Source organism: Chrysemys picta, chromosome 4 (assembly GCF_011386835.1).
Source record: "Chrysemys picta bellii isolate R12L10 chromosome 4, ASM1138683v2, whole genome shotgun sequence".
In the NCBI taxonomy this organism is placed as follows: Eukaryota; Metazoa; Chordata; order Testudines; family Emydidae; genus Chrysemys; species Chrysemys picta.
The window spans coordinates 49032876-49052164 of record NC_088794.1 but is presented as its reverse complement, the minus strand read 5'-3'; the positions used below and the strand labels follow the sequence as shown (position 1 = coordinate 49052164).

Sequence of the window (19289 nt, the reverse complement as noted above, 5' to 3'; positions counted from 1 at the left end):
CATTGATCCCTTAGCCACAGTTCTTTCCCTGGGATGTTCCTGGGTGGACCAAGCTACATGCCACCCCGTACTGTGTCCTAGAGACAATCTAGCCCTGTAATATTGTCTACGGAGTGGTCAAGCTATGGGTGTTCTGTGGTCCATAAAGTATTGAAAGATCTATAGGATTCATGAAACTAATATGCATTATTCTAAGCAGTGAGGCAGGAGTTTTTGCTTCTTCCACTCTTTATAGCTGTGTCTTGCAAAAGCCTTTACAAAATCATCTGTTCTATCTCCTGAAGCTGGCAAAAATCAACAAAGGCTGGAAAGGACCTGAGGATTTTTTTTAAAATCTGTGATCTAATCTGCCTTTTGTAATAAAGGCAGCTCATTATCAGAGCTCAGTGTGATACCTCAGCAGCTTGTAGCATCGCCTAGCCATTTCAGCTATCATTTATGGGTTCATTTGTTGTACTGGAAGATCATGTAAACAATCAGCTTCTAGGGTTATTGATTTTATTTTGCTGTCTCCTGCCCCCTATGGAGCAATTACTCTAAAAACTTGACCCTCTCTTACCTGGCCTAGAGAGAGAGAGAGAGAGAGAGAGAGAGAGACATCTTAGTATTCTAGCAGTTAGGGTTGCCAACACTGTATTTAAAAAATAAGGAACTCTTTTCTTAGTACCCCGGCTCCACCCCTTCTCCTGATATTATTAGCATTATCATAATTATTATTAATAATAACAAGCAGCACTCACCTACATTTGCCAGGGGTATTTCTTGATGCTTTTTGCAGCACTCAGCAACTCCCGACCTTGAACACAGATGAAAAAATAAGCCATGTCCCTTGTAATAAGGGACAGTTGGCAACCCTACTAGTAGAGCAGTGTGGCTTTGCACATTACAGTATTTATGGCTTCATAGCATGTGTGTCGGGGACATACTGTGAGGCAGGTACTTGCTATTCAGTGGTAGATAGAATGAAGTTCACTAAACAGAACACAATAAACCTCTCAACTCAGGTTGGACATTTGAATCAACATTATCCTACCTGTGCTCAATTGTCATAAAAATTATTTGTAATTCATTTATAGTGTTGGCTTTTTTCACTCCAGAAGGTCATTTGAATGTCTCTTAAGAATAGCTAAATAAATGATTGATTTCATAATAGTTTGGTGGGTGGAGTTTCTTCTGATATGTCTTTCTGTTGCAGTATTTTTTTTTAAAAAAGGATTAAACTATACTGCTTAAAAATACATTAAGCAGCAGAAATTTGAAGGTGAGTGGCTCATTTTTCATTATTTCCCTCTGTCCTCTTCTGAGGAGAAGTGAAATGGAATGAAGGAGGAGCGCTTGGGGTCTGGATATTCCAGCTTGAGACATGTTACATATATATTTGGCTGAGCTTTCACAAACCTGGCAATTTATTCATGAGCACAGCCAAGATCAATGGTACAGTTTGTTGCATGAGGTCTTAGTATACAGGCACTTCATTTATATTCTGGATGCTGTCATCTTTCTCACTCACTGTCACTTCTTGTAGCTCAAGTGTTCAGAGGGAAACTTCTTGAAGGCATTCTGTAGACAGAAAAAGTAACAGTTATGGGAAAATTTTATGTGTGCCTGTGTGTGTATAATAAAAACATACATTTATTTTTGTTAAAATCCATATGGTTCTATGACTGTCTTTTGTAGTGCCAAAGAAACGTATTTTAAAGATACAACCAGGGCTGGTAAAATTTTATGGACTGCTGGCAGTCACTACATGTTGTTAGTGATTGATAGTGAAGTTCAACAAACCACTTAAACAAATAGACGGTAGTGCTTGAAATATTTCTATCGCTGTGCCATATTTTCCCTATGGAATAATGTATGTGGGGATCAGCATAAACTTGATGTTCTCCATTTAAAAAAAAATCAGAACTTCCTCTATTAGTTGCACAGGTTTAGCATGGTTTGAGCAAGTGGGCAAATTCTATAGATGTGCTAGAATAGGAATACCATCAGGCAACAGAAAACTCAGCAATTACCCCTTGCTTTATAGGGAGGTTGGATTCTCCACGATCTCCCCCATTTCACTCCACCTCATCCACAGGGCAACCCACTCAAAGACCCTAATTTATCAAAGCACTTAAACATGGGCTGAAAGTGAAGCATGGGAAAAATCCTGGCCCCATTGAAATCAGTGGAAGATTTTCAATTGACATCAGCAGGACCAAGATTTTGGTTCATGTGCTTAAGTGCTTTGCTGAACGGAGGTGAAAGAGAACCAGATATAACTCCAGCTGAAGCCCATCAGTGCTAGACCAGAACTGATCTTCAGTAATACCACGGGATGCTTTCTCCCCAATAGGCTGAGTATTCTATGACTACAGCTACATTATGAGCTAGGGGTGTGATTCCCAGCTGGAGTAGACGTTCTTGTGCTATCTCAGATGAGAGCAAACACAAGTATGTCTATGGGAGACGGGGATCACACACCCAGCTTATAGGGTAGATGTAGCCTATCTCACCAATGTTTCAAGCCCCTGCAGGTTTGGGACTGAATTTGGATCCTTCATGTCCTATTTGCTACTTGGTCACCATATTGACATAGATATTCCTCGTCTTTTGCTTTTATTTTTGAACCTGTGGCATCATATTATTAATATTAGGCTTCCTTTGTCCTCAGTAACTTCCCGAAACCATGATTCATATTGAGAGCTAAGCCAATAGAGTAACTTGAAATGTGTGTTTGTTTAGTTTTTGGTTGGAGGGGATACTACCTTATACAATGTTTCCCTAATATGTTGCGAGGTCACGTACCTCTAAGGTTATGCTAGATATTTATCATGAAAAAGCACATGTATAATAAAGGCACTGGTATTGAAATGTAAATGAAGCAGCTACCTTGGTGGTGATTTATGTTCTACTGGATAGGGAACTCCTTCTCAGTTATATAAGACACCCTTTATATGTGCATCAGAAGTATCAAGAACAGTGCCAGCAAGAAAACTTCACTGAAGTAACATTTTAAGCGCTTGAGGCACTGTATATAAAAGGAGATTTGACTTTATGGTTGCAGGCAAACTCAGCTGCAAAAGGACAAGTCAGCTACATGATGAACAACAAGAGTGCGGGTGCCCTCAGTTCTTCCTCTTCTTTCTGTCATTAGCATCCTCTTCTTTCTGTCATTAGCATAGTGCTGTGTATAATTTTACCAGTTGTATTCAAGATGACTCCTGTTAATCCCTGAGATGCTGCTGTAAAGGGAGCTTGATTGTGGTAAATCACTTAATTCCCTAAGGAAACCATAGTGTTGCCATCAGTTGTCAGGAAGGATATTGTTTATTGACTTCTGGGAAGCACTGACAGTATTTTAAAACACTAAAAGCATGGCTGCAATAATTTAGTTCATTTGCAATAGGCAACGCAGGCTGTTAAGCACAACGTATCTTTGTGTATATAGAACTATAGTTACACAACATATGAAGGCACAATTATTTCTGGGTGAAACCCTGAGGCAATTTCACCCTCAACAATGTCTACCACATAGTAGTTTCTGTTAAACTGGGAAAACACTTAAAATGTATTCAATGAGCAGCTCAAGTAACAGAGCCAAATATACCTGGAAACACAGCACTGGAAAACTGCCTATAAAGAAATCCACAATAAACCTGCAAAGAATAACACTAGGATGGAGTTTCTCAGATGGTAACTGTGTAAAGTGCACTTTGCAGTAGCACATCCCCTGAAGCCGTCCTGCAACTGAATGAAACTGAAATAAACTTAGTTTCATATACTCCTTATGCCTTTGAGTTTGTCCTTTACACCTTTCCTTGTAAATGAGCTTGGGAAAGTTCTGTTGTTATAGTCACACAACCTTTGGCATTTATTATGAAGTCCTTGTCTCCAGCAATTAAGGTGTTTCACTAACCCCCTAGGGATATATAATAATACTGCATATTTCTAGGACCCCAAAGTGCTTTCCTAGCATTAATTAGGCAAGCATCATAAACTCCTCTGAAATATATACTGAATGTATTGTTATAGCCATTTTACAGTTGTGCAAATTGAGGCACAGAGAGGTGTGTATCATGGGGGAGGCTATTGTTTACCTCAACTTTCTAACACCTGTTAAAACTACAACTGCTTTATCTTCACTAGGATTTTACCTCATGTTAGTTACCATGTGTTAGCTAGCACATGACGAAAATACATCTTTTTTCCTAGTGAAGACAACATGACAATTTAAGTCAGTAGGAAATCTGGGAATAGGACCCAGAAATCCCGACTCCCATCCCACTGATCTAACCACCCTGCTTATGGGCCATGCTTGGCAGTATCTTGGAGGCACGGTAGGTTAATTAGGAGTGAAAGCTAGTATTTTGTGATAGTACTTGGCAGGGATGTTAATTTATCACAACTTGTGGCTGGTTTCCAGTGCAGTTAAAAGGCTAAAAGGAATGGTTCCCAGAAATAAGACCTGGAATTTTGCTGATGAGTGTTGTTCTCAGGGGATAGGGGAAGACCTTGTGGCCTTCATGGGTTGAGTGGCCCCCTTTAGTAACCTCTGTTCCCTTTGTGGGCTGGCGGCGATAGAACTCAGAAGCATGAGCTGAGTCCTAGGGGTAACTGAATCCACTGTAGGAGAGTCTAACCTGAGTTATGGGTTATATGGTAGGAGCCCTGTAACCCCTGCTCCTTCCATGTTAAGTTTAATACTGTTGAGGCCTGGTGCTTAAAATCCATCCCCATCTCCATGCTCTGCCTTGTCCACATTAAGTTTGCATGACAGTTGCTTGCAACTTTCCTCAGTGTTTCAGTCCCTCATAATTATAAACACTAAAATTATTCAAATCTACCAAAAACTTAAATCAGAAAATGAATTGCAATAGAAAAGGTTAATTTGCTGTTCAAAATGGTATATTTTTTGACTCCGAGACCTATCACCATGTCTTTTGATAAAGACACTTCTTACTTTAATTTACGCATGTCTTTGGTTATTCGTTAATTCTATAGATTCTAATTTCCCTGGAGTGAGGGCTACAGAAATTGGCATCACAAGTAAGTAGACAAAGAGAGTGATTGCCTGATTTTATTTTAAGTTACACAGATGCAGCCAGTCTGGATGAGAGCAGCAATTTGGCCCTGAGTGATCTTTTTTTCTTTCTTGAAAGCTAAGATAGAATATTAGAGTAGGCAAAAGCAGTGGCAGCTAAAGGGGGAATCAAGAACAGAACTAAAGGAACTATAAGGCAGCAGTGGCTGCTCTAAATTGGCCTTCAAAGGTCTGGCGTTCATTTCCTGTTTTTATTTTTCCTTAGAAATACTGTTTTTGTGACTATTTTACTGGGTTTTGGCCTTTATTTACAGGAATGCAGCCTGAAAGGTTAATTAGACCACAAAAGAAAATTGATAATTGATCATTCTGGTAGGATAGCTAGATAGAATCCCCCAAAAAACCAACAACCATCTCTAGGGAGTCATGGAAAACTGGTTACCAGCTATTTTCCTACAGCATTTGTAATTCAGGAAGATGTAGGATGTTCTCTGGCCATCCTTAGTCCACTAGCTTTGTCAACTGATGAGTAAACCACTGGAGCAGCTATGCCAACTTACACCATCTGAGTATAGACCTCAATGTGTTTAACTTTTATCACTGGATTTTCACAGAAAAATTATTTTGACCCCTCTAAATGGGTTTTTTGGTTAAGGGAGAAATCTCTGAACCTTCCTATAATTTTTAATCTGTATTCCCAGTCTTATGCCTCACCAGGAGTAAATCATGAGGGATAATCTTAGGACCATTTGTGACCAGGGTAGTATTACATATGCATATGTGGAGTAGTTTGCTTAAAATATGAGGATCATTGTGTATTCAAGAAAATAAAGAGAATAAACTGGAAAGAATGAGAGCATCCATTAGACTCGCCCAGTAAGGAGGAGAGCCAGGCTAGCTCAGGAATATATTTCAATGTATGTGAGATTACAGCTTTGCATTGATTACCGTGAACTAATTGTGCCTAAAAAGAGTGATCATGTTGTGACGCTGGCAGACCAAGTACCAGTTCTGTCCAAGGCCTACAAGTCAGCTGAGAACCGATGAAACTCACAGCTGGAAGCCAGGCCAATTCACTTATCTATTAGTATAGATCAAAGTGATTTTTAAATATATAAGAATGTGGTGTTTAAAATTCATGAAAACGAATTGGATGCTGCATGCATTGTTTCCACTTATCTGTATCCCTTTATAATGTAATAGCAAACGTTTACATTGTATTTACCCCGGTAACTAAATAATCCTTCAAATAAGATAGAAGCCTTGTGTAATGCAAATGAAGAACTTTAACAGGAAAGTGCTAATTCTTGTGCATTTCAAAGCAAATGTGATGATTGGTTATAAGAGATTCTAAATGCATTCCTCTCTCTCCGTCCTCAAAGAAAGAGCTCACATGGGTAGTGATCTTGTTAGCTTGTTTTCAGTGAGAAGAAGCTATAAGTATGGACACAAGAAAAAGTTCTTCATCACTGGACTGTTTGCATTCCAACAGGGCAGAACAACCAAACAAGAAGACAGAGATCCCCAGAGTTACTCTGGCTAACCCTGAGAGATTTTGGGGAAACTGGCAGATTACTACATCTCTGCTACCATTTGGAATTAGACGATGACTCATCTGTACATATATTTTTTTACCCGCTTTAAGCTCTCAATAACTCTCATTCCTCCTTCTTAGCCAATAAACCTTTAGTTAGTTTACTACAGAATTGGCTACCAGCATTATTGTTGGTGTGAAATATAGGATGCAAATTGAGCTGGGTGAGTGACTGGGCTCTTGGGACTGGGTGTAACCTGAATCTGTTGTGATTTTTGGTGTAAGTGACCATTTATCACTTGGACCCTACCAAATTCTCGGCCATGAAAAACGCATCATGGACCATGAAATGGTTTCCCCCTGTGAAATCTGGTCTTGTGTGTGCTTCTTACCCTATACTATACAGATTTCACAGCGGAGACCAGCGTTTCTCAAATTGGGGGTCCTATCCAAAATGGAGTTGCAAGGTTATTTGAGGGGGGGTCACAGTATTGCCACCCTTACTTCTTGCAGAGCTGGGTGGCTGGAGAGTGGCGTGTGTTGGCCAGGCACCCAGCTCTGAAGGCAGCGTCCCGCCAGCAGCAGTGCAGAAGTAAGGGTGGCAATACCATACCATGCCACCTTGACTTCTGCGCTGCTGCTTTCAGAACTGGGCGGCCAGAGAGTGGCAGCTGCTGACTGAGGGCCCAGCTCTGCAGGAAGCAGTGCAGAAGTAAGGGTGGCAATACCGTACCATGCCATCCTTACTTCTGTGCTGCTGCTGGCAGTAGTTCTGCCTACAGAGCTGGGCTTCCAGTTAACAGTTAGCGTTCTCCAGCTGCCCAGCTCTTAAGGCAACGCCACTGCCAGCAGAAGTGCAGAAGTAAGAGTAGCAGTACCGTAACCCGCCCCCCCCCCCCCCACAATAACCTTGTGACCTCCCCCCACAACTCCCTTTTGCGTCAGGACTCCATCAATTACAACACTGAAATTTCAGATTTAAATAGCTGAAATCATGAAATTGACAATTTTAAAAATCCTATTGCTGTGAAATTGACCAAAATGGACCATGAATTTGGTAGGACCCTATTTATCACAGTCCAGCTTGCCTGGGTAGCAAGATAGACTGTAGAGTGTAAGGGGATGGTCTGTGACTCCTTGGTAAGACTGTTACAGTGATCCAGGAGTTCACATTTGTTACTGGTTTGGTGAAATCTAATTATAGAACACACCACCAGTCTGGGCTGGCTGTCCTGTTTTTGACAGTTTGCTCTGAGATAGGCACTCACGGTCATGAGCCACTCCAGACAGCGTGACACCCGTTTTGTATGAATGATTGGACTTGTAGAAATAGTACTTTCTGGTGGATGCTTTTGCACAGTGATTTGTTGATATGAGGTTTCAGCAAGGAAAACACCATTGGATGGAGAAGGTTCAGAGAAGCACCACAAGGAGAATTAAAGGATTGGAATATATGCCTTATCAAGGAGTTCAATTGGCTTATTTTCACATAGAGAAAGTTAAGGGGAGACATAGTCACAGTGTAGAAGTACCTACATGGGGAATAGAAATTTGATGAGAGAGGGCTCTTTACTCTAGCAGACAAAGGTATAACAAGATCCAGTGGCTAGACAAATCAGACCAGAAATAAGATACAGTTTTTTCACAGTGGGGATAATTACCCATTGGAACAACTTACCAAGGGTTGTGGTGGCTTTTCTATCTCTGGAACTTCTTAAATGAAGATTGGATTTTTTTTCCCCTAAAAGATATGCGCCAGTTCAAACAGAAGAATTCAGGAAGTCTTATTACCTGTGTTATACAGGAGGACAGAATAGAACATCACAATGGTTCCTTCTAGCCTTATGATCTATGAATCAGTATAAATATGAAAACTTCACTTGATTTTTATACTAATGAGCTACTCTTTCATCCCTTTGGAGATAATTTTCTCAACAGGACAGGTATGTTCACTCACTCAAATGTGATTCAGGGTGGGATCCATGAAGGGACTTAAGTATTGCAAAGCTGAGTGGCAACTAACTCTTGGGCATCTAGAAAATCACAGGAATAACACTGTGATCCACAAAGCCTGAGTTAGGGGCCTAGGCTCTCTATACAATGAAAAGAGAGATATAGGTGCCTTAGAATGCAATCCACAAAAGCCAGCATGCTAGCTGCAATGCTGCCTAACTAGCCAATGGGAGGTGCCAACAAGAGGGGTGTGTGCTAAGACCTGCCCCTCGCACGGAGATAGGTGCCTTTCTGCAGATTGGATTTAGGCATCTACCTTGGCTTGTGATTCATAAATGGGAACCTGCCGCCTGGAGTCAGGTAGCTTAGGTGCTTACCTCATTCCACAGAAAATGGAAGGAGGAGGAGGAGGTGGTGGTGGCGGCCATTTTATACACTTTAGTGGAGTGCATAGAGAATTCACCTAGGATGTGGGAGATTCAGGTTTAATTCTCCTCTCACTCCCAGAGGGGGGAAAAGGATTTGAACAGGTGTCTCCCACCTCTCAGGAGAGTGCTCTAACCACCAAGCTATAGGATACTCTGATGTGGATCTCGCTCAATCTCTCTGTTGAAGCTGTTCCATTATGGATAAATAATGAGAGTGACTGGAGTAAGGGGACTGGACCTGAGGTCTCCCACTTCCCAGGTGGATTCCCGAACCACTGGACTAGTGCCATTCCTTCTCTTTCCCACCCTGGCCCACGGACTATTCCACTGTGGATAAATATGTGAGGTTTGTGGATCACAGTAGTGCTATGTACAGAGACTTTAGGGGCTTATATCAGCACTTTAGGCACCTAAGGTGCTTCATGAATTGCACCCTAAGTGACAAGGGACACTGAAATAAACAGTGTGCCTACTGCAAGTAGCCAAGCAACTGATAAGGGAAACCACAGAACCCAAGGTCTTCTATAAAGATCAGAAAGGTGCATTGGGTAAATTGTGGAGTATCCGTTACATTTCAAACTTTTTATTGTTTTAGGGAGAATTAACATGTTTAAAAATGCAGTTAAAATAGTATTAAATTTAAAATTTAGCTATTTAGGTGAAATCATGAGGGATTTACTCTGATTTTACCCAAATCCTTTAACTCTCAGTTCATCTCCCATTGAAATCACTTGGGCTCCAGCCAGGCTTGGATGGCCTTTTGGAGACTAGCAGCCAGGAGTTGGTTAGCCACTTAAAATTCATTTCCAGCTACCAATTTCTGTCAGTAAATTTATTAAATTTCTGCCAGGTTGGACTTACTAGAACCCAGTTCAAGAATAGACTAGTGGAGTAGTGCTCTCAAATGAACCTGCATAATTGTGTTATTCCAGGTTTATGCTAGTGTAATGTCATTGATTTAAGTGAAGCAAAAACAGCATAAAATTGCAGTAAAGCTATGGTGAATCATGCCCATTGTCTCACTTTCTTCTGTTGTTGTAAGACAAGCAGGATAGAAATCATGCACCATTGTTGGTGAATATAATGTTCATTCATTACAAATGCACAGCCACATACCAGCCTCCAATGAGATTTCATCTGGGAAAGCTGCCATAAGCATTAGGAATAGCTTTCAGCCTAAACATCGGTGTATTCTGTTTTAAACTTTCAGTGGGGAGCCGGCAATTCATCTTTCAGATAATCATCCTGTGTTAAGTTGGACATCTTACTGTAACATTTTGCTGCATGACAAACCAGCTCCAATGAATTATTTACAAAGATTGGCAACCATCTTCAGCCAGCAAAGTCTTTATCAGCTCAAATGGCTTTTCAGGGTTTATTATTAACGTTGGGATAAATCTTGGTCCCATTGAAATCAATGGAATTTCACCACTAACTTTAGTGGGATAAAGATTGACATGGCCTTTCAGGATGACGTTCTCTCCTGGATAGAAATTCTGCATCATTCTCAGGTAGATATGTATAAGAAACATGTACTTCGCTAAGCTCAGCTGCCCAGCCATTGCCAGAAAAGATTAAACTAAACCTTGTCACATTAATCGAAACACAAGGTGGGAGTGGAAATCTGCTAGGTTCCTGTGGATCTCAGCAGCAAATTATCCCAACTCTAACCTCTTGTAAAATAACTCTCATTTTCTCCTGATTAGCCACCCTGCTAAGGCACAGAATTCTCTCCAAGATCTGCTGCTCTTCCTCTTAGCTATGTCCACTTTCTGCTCTCTGCACTCACACATGCTGTGGACATATACTTGCTATTTAATGCCAGCAACTAGATGCAAGAAGAACTCTTAGGTAGATTGCTGTCTCCACAGTCAGATGAATTGGAATTCAGTGGGATTGCAAGGATATAACTGAAGACAGGACTTGGCCCCTCGTGGATATTCAGAATAGAGAATAGGTAGATGTCAGCAAAAGGGCCATTTGTTACCATTTTAATACATAGAACACCCCAGGACTCTGGGTATGAACTCTCCTGCCCTGAGCTTATGCTAAGTGGGGAGTGAGTCCTTGCATCCCAAGGAGGTGAGGAAGGATGTGAGCTGGTCCAACCCATTTACATGCTAAAGCTTTAACCCGCTCCTTTTATTCTGGATCTTCTTTGTGCAAGAGGAATTTGAAAAGTTAGACTGAATAATAATAGAGTAGGCTGCCCCTGTGTTCTAATGTTACTATGATATTCTGAATGTTCATGATGGCCTCCGTGTCAGATTCCATCTTGAAAGAAGGTGAAACTTGGGTGATCAAAGAAGAAAGAATCACCAGTAACAAACTTGCCTGAGATTTGGAATACAGGGTGGGAAAGTGCTAGTACACCAGGTTTTCTTCATAGTTTAATAATCACCACCCACAGAAAAAAGAATTGTAAAGAGTTCTTAGAGGAACCTGAGCAATGTCCTTCTCCACCTCCCAGCCATTCATAGCCTTTGTTCATTTTAAAGTTCTTTTAGAAAAAGGGCCAGCGCTCCCAAACATCCAATGACTAGCTTTCCCCCTAGTGAAGAACCAGGGAGAGATCTGTATTATGTTTTATGAATATTATATGTACTTCAGTTTACTTGTTTGATATTGTTCTGTCTGACTAGGTGGAGTTAAATGAAAAGGAGCTGTTAGGAAGAGCAAGCAAAGGAAACAGTGGCCAGCAATAAGACACCTCTGGGTAAACAACTTGATGGCAGTTAATTGGGAAGATACTATGTCCAGGCACCAGGCAAAACTACATAGCTAGTTTGCCAAGGCTTCGATCAAAAGGATACTAGACAGTTAAAACCTCTCACTGTAGAGAGGGAGGGATGTTCACTGAGAGCAGACAGGCTGAGACACAGGCTCACAGGATGAATCTGGGCATGTCTACACTGCAATTAAAAACTTGTGGCTGGCCCAAGCCAGCTGACTCAGGCTGGCTGGGTATGTGTACAGGTTGGGGGGGAGAAGGGGGAGGGGAGAGACTCAGGCTAAGAGGCTGTTTAATTGCACTGTTGATGCTTTGGCTGAGGGTCCTAGAGCCCAGGCTCTAGCCTGAGCCCAAATGTCTACACTGCAGTCAAACAGTCCCTGAGCCCAAGTCAGCTGACGGGCCAGCTGTGGGTTTTTCATTGCAGAGTGGACACACCCTGAGGCAGCTAAGTTTGCCCAACCTTTGAGGGAAATGATGAGCATTAGGTATGACTCAGGCTGTTCTCTGATTGTTGTGTACCATTAGGTGAACAAACAATATGTTCGTTTGAAGTCACTTTAGTCAGTCCCTGGTCACAGGCTCCCAGAGGGAAGTTTCTTGCAGGTGCCAAATACAGTTGGGCCTGTTGTGCTTACACAGTTGCAAACAGCACGGCTGGAACCCCAAGATCCAGTCTGAGAGTGGGTGAACCATGGGGTTCCACCTAGGTGAAGGAAACAAAGCATGTTGCCTGAGAATGCACTCAAAAGGGACTGCGAAGGGGTCTCAGGCCCTGCTCGCTCTCGGACCATGACACCCCTCCCCACACAGACTTCCTTGGGTGATTCCTGTATGAATAGTAAAGCTTTCCCAAAGTAGATTTAACTGACAGTAGTCCTGGATTCTCGCAATTCCACCTGCATGGTATGTTTAATGGAACTGCATTGATTTCCTGAACAAAAGACACTCCCTCATTGTAGTACAAATGGAATTTGAAGAGCGCATAGCTGTACTTATATTTCATTCAATATGGTTAGTATTTTAAGAGAAACAGCAGTGCTGTGTGTTAGAGTAATGAAAATCTCTTAAGCGTATTCAGTTATAATGCTATGGAATACGGAGTTGTTTTTTGTCATCTGCTTGTGTGCCAACATCAGACTAAGACACGTGCCCTCGGAAATTCAGTGGCACTTCGGTGCACTTTGGCATGGTGGTGATGTGAGTATTCTGTTATTGCTTTTCACTAATGCTCTAGTATGATGAGTAAAGACATTCTGTGCTAGATCCTCAGTTGGTGGAATTCAGAGTACAGTAACTCCAGTGAGTTCAGTGCCACTATCCCAATTTATACTAGCTGAGAATCTGGCCCCTTATCTTTATTGTGCTTATACAACATTGCTTACTGCGACATTTGCCGTGACATAGGAATCCTAGGAAATGAAATGTCCTGGCTGTGACGTTGCACTCTATATGACTTCATGAAAATATGCTAATGAGAGTGAATATAATGTAACTGGAATATGCTTCATGCAAAAGGTCTCTTGTAAAGTATCATTACAAATCTTATAATCTACTGAGTGTGGTCATCCTATTTGTATGTATGTATCATTCTTGTATCTGAAACTAGAAATATGAAATATAACTCTGAGGTCCTATTGTAATTATGCAAAGTGTGGGCCATTAATGGTTGTTTGGAATTTTGATGACTCCCATTAACCAGGACAATTGACTGTAAATGGTTCTGTTTACTTGTAAGTCTTCCTGTATACCTGTGTGCTGGCAAGTGGGTAATGAAATCTTACAGTGACGTGATCATGTCACCTGAACTGAAATCCATCTTTAACCGGGTTTCCATTTAGAAGGAGGGGTGGGAACCCAGAAAGGGACAAAGGATTCCTGCCTTGTGCAAAAGATATATAAGGGGGTGAAACAGAACAAAGGAGGCTGCAGTCATGAGAAATCACCTACCTCCCACCTCCGCTGGAACAAGGACTGTATCAGGGGAAAGGATTGTGCCCAGACTAGGAAGGCATCCAGTCTGTGATAGAAGCTTATTGAAACATCTCTGAGGGTGAGATTTTACCTGTATTCAGTTTTCTTAGGGCAGGTCTTCACTACGGGGGAGGTCAATTTAAGATATGCAAATTCAGCTATGCGAATAGCGTAGCTGAATTTGACGTATCGGAGCCGACTTACCCCGCTGTGAGGACGGCGGCAAAATCGACCTCCGTGGCTCCCCGTCGACGGCGCTTACTCCCACCTCCTCTGGTGGAGTAAGAGCGTCGATTCGGGGATTGATTGTCGCGTCCCGATGAGACGCGATAATTCGATCCCCGAGAGATCGATTTCTACCCGCCGATTCAGGTGGGTAGTGTAGACCTAGTCTTACTGTATTAGGCTTAGACTTACGTCTTTTATTTTACTTGGTAGTTCACTTTGTTCTGTCTGTTATTACTTGGACCCACTTAAATCTACTTTTTGTATTTAATAAAAGCACTTTTTAGTTATTAATTAATCCAGAGTATGTATTAATACCTGGGGGGCGGGGAGGGCAAACAGCTGTGCATATCTCTCTATCAGTGTTATAGAGGGCAAACGATCTATGTGTTTATCCTGTATAAGCTTTATATAGGGTAAAATGGATTTGTTGGGGGTTTGGACCCCATTGGGAGTTGGGTACGTGAGTGTTGGAGACAGGAACACTTCTTAAGCTGTTTTCAGTTAAGCCTGCAGCTTTTGGAGGACGTGGTTCAGACCTGGGTCTGTGTTTGTAGCAAGCTAGCCTGTCTGGCTCAAACCAAGTAGGGTTCTGAAGTCCCAAGCTGCCAGGGAAAACAGGCTCAGAGGTAGTCTCAGCACATCAGGTGGCAGTTCCTGGGGGGGTTTCTGTGATCCAATCTGTCACACTGGCATTTCCTAAATATGGGTCAAATTTTTAAAAGTGCTTAAGTCCTACTTTCAATGGGCAGTTAGTCTGTTAACTGCATATGTCACTTTTGACAATGGGATTTAGGTTCCTAAATCACTTAGATGCTTTTGAAAATTCTACAGTCTGCCTTTAGGTTACAAGCTGAAAACGTAGTATGGTAATATCATAGAAACATATGTGCCAGTAAATTGTATTTCTCTTGAATGATCTGCAGTGCTTTAAACAAAAGTGACTCGGTAGTCTGTCTTGTGCTCAAGTGGAATGCATTGTAGCTGTCATGTGTATTGATGCTTGTGAAAAGCATCCACTTGAAGAAGAGAAGCGATCCAGTATAATAAGTGTTGCTATGAACATTCGTTTTGTTATATTATATTTTGTGAGAAAATAGGAGCACTGTTTTAACCTGTAAGATTTCATTTTGTCTGCAATTTAATTTCAAACAAGCAGTAGAACAATAACAAAATAAAAATCTAACAAGCAAAAAAGCAAACTATAAATTAGTTGAGACAGTTGTTGTAATTCAGTTCAGGCCTCTCCAAAAGCCTAATCCAAAATACAGGTTTTGTTCCCCATCTCTTTTAAAGAGTTCTCATATCTGAAGAAGAAAATCAGGCAAACAGACTTAAATGAATGGCTTTTATGTTTATTGCCCTTTTAAAATGGGTAATAATAGCAATTAAACATTATCTTCTTCCTATCTGAGAATGTTTATGGAAGGGCAACCAGGATTTAGCTGTTAGCAATTTTAAATCCGAGAATGTTAGATAAGTGGAAGGAATTTGTCAGCAGTGCCAGTATTTACCTTATCTGTCTATTTCATCTAGCCAGCTGTGTGTCTGTCTTCTTTCAGGGGTACCCATCACTGTGGTATATAGGTGCAGGTATTTTTTCATACAGAGGTATTAAGAAAAACATCTTGCCCAAGGGCAACACAAACCCATAGTTTCTGTATCTTTCCATTAATAAAAAATGCTGTACAGGCTATGAGCAGTTGTTGGTTTTCCACTGGAGAAGTTACACTGGAGTCAGATTGTCAGGTGGTACTCGATGTGTTCAATACTCAAACAAAAAAAAACTGGCATCTAGGCAACTAGTAGATCAGCATCAGAAAAGTTCAAATGTGACTGGAATCTCTGCTGCATCTCAGTCTGCATATCTTGGGTCTTACCCAGAGTGATATTCAGAAGCTGAAAGGTGCATCTGCTAGAGTTGGTCTGGAACTTTCTGACAGTGTGTGTGTGTGTGTGTGTGTGTGTGTGTGTGTGTGTGTGTGTGTGTGTGTGTGTGTGTGTGTGTGTGTGAAAAAATGCTAAGCTGTGGAAACAGTAACATTTTGTGGAAATGAATTGGTTTTAATTAAAATTTCATCAAGAAGGTTTCTCAGGTCCAGTTCAGTGATTAGGGTACTCACCTGGGATGTGGGAGATCCAGGCTCAGGTTCCTTCTCTGCCTAATTTTGGACCTGAATCTTGGTCTCCCACATCCCAGGTGAGTACACTAACTACTCGCCTAATGGTTATTCTGTAGTGGTCTCTTTCTTTCTTGAAACCTCAAAATTTTTTTGTAAAATGGAATTCATGTTTTTTGTCCAACCCAAGTCTCTACAAGTTCCACTATAGCTCAGATCACAAAATTTAACAACTCTTTTGTGCCCTTTGTTAAACTGGTTTACACCGGGTTGAAAAGTGGAATGATATCAGCATATGGGGGGAGCTGTCTGAGGCTGTGTCAACACCCTGTTAGCTCATCTTTATTAAAGATACATACATATACTTCTTGTCCATACGTCTAGGAACAAAGACTGTAAGGCATACATACAAGATGGGGGGAACTCTATTTTGGGAAGCAGTAACTCTGAAAAAGATTTGGGGGTAACAGCGGATAATCACCTGAACAAGGAGCTCCCTGTGTGATGCTGTGAGGCCAAAAGGGCTAATGATATTGAGTAGGAGTTGAGAGGTTATTTTTACCTCTGTATTTGGTACTGGTGCAACCATTGCTGGAATACAGTGTCTAGTCCTGATGTCCACAATTCAAGAAGGATGCTGATAAATTGGAGAAGGTTCAACAAAGAGCCATGAAAATAATTAAAAGGCTGGAAAACATGCCTTATAGTGATAGACTCAAAAGAGCTCAATCTATTTAGCTTAACCAAGAGAAGTTTAAGGAGTAACTTGATCACAATCTATAAATACCTACACAGGGAACAGATATTTGATAACAGGCTCTTTGATCTAGCAGAGAAAGTTTAACAAGATTGAATGGCTGGAAGCTGAACTAGCCAATTCATCCTGGAAATAATGTGTAAATTTTTAACAGTGAGGTTAATTAACATTGGATCAACTTACCAAGTGTTATGGTAGAGTCTTCCTCATTGACAATTTTTAAATCAAGATTGGATTTTTAAAGATATGCTGTAGTTCAAAAGGGATTATTTTGAGGATGTTCTATGGCCTGTGTTATACAGGAGGTCAGATTAGATGATCACAGTGGTCCCTTCTGGCCTTGGAATCTGTACCTGTAGAGCTTTGCCAGCAGCCAGTTCCAGGTTCAATTACTGAGTATTCTACAACCAGGGGGATCATTCTACTCCTATCCAGAGACCTACGAGGCCTAATTTATTACTGGTATAATTCCCAAATGGTCTTCGCAGTTACACTGTGAATTTGTCCCTCTTCAAGTAGTGAGAAGGGGTGATTGGTGTGAGCCCTCAAGCTGTTCTAAGTAATGCTTGGGAGACCTGACCAATAAAGAAGGCTTTGGAATGAGGGTGCGCACACAGTGGTTTAAAGTCCCCTTTGCGTGCACAAATCACTTTAGCTGTGCATTGCAGCCCTCAGCTGTAGCCAAGGATCTAGGCCTATGTGTTTAAGTGACTTATTGTAGTGTTTAAAAAAAATTACTTATCCATATTTTTCTCTTTTGTCTTGTTAACATTGGTGACAACATACTGAATAACGATATTAACAAATAGCTTCCTATCAGTAGCAATCGCAAAAGATGACTAGCACTTTCCTCCCCTTCCGCCCGTAATGAGGTTGGATAATAGGCATTAGGGCCATAAAGAAATGCTGGACCATAAAAGGCTATATGGCCTAACAATCCTTTTTAAAGATTATCTCAATCCTGCCTCCCTGCTTATTATCAATGAATCCTTCAATCCTCTCCATAAAAGTGTCTGGCTACTTCTTAAACTCGTCTACAATATTTGCCGCACTGGTCTGTCTGGGAAGCTTATGTTTATTGCTCTTCTAATGCATCAGTTTTAATCATAGCAATCTTCATTTTGCCCAATCTTAATTTCCTAATTTATGGATCTCTCTCTTTTTGTGAACTCTTCAGCAGTATTTATAGTTTGTCATTCACTTTCAGTCACCCGGTTCAGAAATTTGAATTAATCTGCTAAATCATTTCACTCTTCTCTTCTCCTGTGAAAATGAGACTGAACTTTTCAATCTTTCTCTGTAGCAAAGATTCTTAACACCTGGAATCACCCTGGTTCAGCCAGTTAAGGTTTCTCTCCAGTATCCTTGATATGGAAAAAAAGGAACCAAAACTAAACAGAGAGCCAAATCATTGGTTGGTGTAAATCAACATAACTTCATTGACTTCGATGGAACTATGCCGATTTGCATCAACTGAGGATCTGACCCAGAAATGCTAGGTGAGGGCAAGCAGTATGCCTTGCACACAAACAAGAAGCAAGGTTTGTATTTTATCCCTGTGTTGATTCATCCCAATATCCTGCCTGCCTTTTATACGCTGGTATAATGTATTCAAAGAATTTTCTACAGTAAGCCCCCAAATCCATTCCCAGGTCTGTATGGTTCGTGGCCTTTCTGTTTAATTTGTACTCTGTTCTTTTTGTAATTAATATTTTATTTGATTTTTACAACAAAGTAGACACTGTACATACAAAACAAGCTATCAATGTTATATATAACATCAATAATAAATAGATATCAAGATACAGTACCTTCGAGCCCTGGGAACAGACACATTTTCAAACCACACAGTACATAAAGTCCAGCTCCCCCCTTTTCTAGGATGTAGCTTTACTAATTAACAACAGTAAGACAACATAAATGTCAGTTTAGCTCTTCTGCCCAGGCAGGGCTACTCGGAGAGCCTCTCCCTACAGACTTTTTCTTGCCCTTATACTTCTCAGTTTTAACACTTTCCCCACTATATAAAGGGGGGTAAAGAATTAATAAAGCCAAAGATAAGAGCAATTTTATCCTTTTCCATAATGCTGTCAAGGCAAAGGTCCAGTCTCCTTTAAAATAATTCTTAATTGGGGCTTTCACAGAACTATCCCAAATTGTGGATTTATATCGCCTTGCCAACATTTGATATAATTTTATACCTTTGTGAGGGAGCACCATAGAACCTCTGCCATCCATTTTTCACTTTCCCCTCCTTCCTCTGGGGAAACAAACAAAACAAACACACCACTCTCATTTTTAGTGGGCAAAATGAATAGGCTAGATAATAAATATTCTCTTGACTGTTTGGACAGCAGAAAAATCATTAGGGTCTGTGAGATCAATGCTCTGCTGTGAATCCAGAGCAAAGGATTCAGCCCTGTATGTATATATTCAGTAAATTGAACGTGTACATTGCATTTTGGGGAGCTGCCCCAAATGTACTAATTTTCATTTATGTGCACTAAGCTTCATTTTTTATTTATGTCTTAGTCACATAAAAGA

The 19289-nt window shown here is 40.9% G+C and overlaps 1 protein-coding gene across 7 annotated transcripts in view; it reads left to right on the top strand.

The window, feature by feature from the left end:
• GALNT18 (polypeptide N-acetylgalactosaminyltransferase 18) overlaps positions 1-19289 on the top strand; it is a 445377-nt gene that overhangs the window by 355711 nt on the left and 70377 nt on the right. The gene's annotated exons all lie outside the window — the stretch shown is intronic.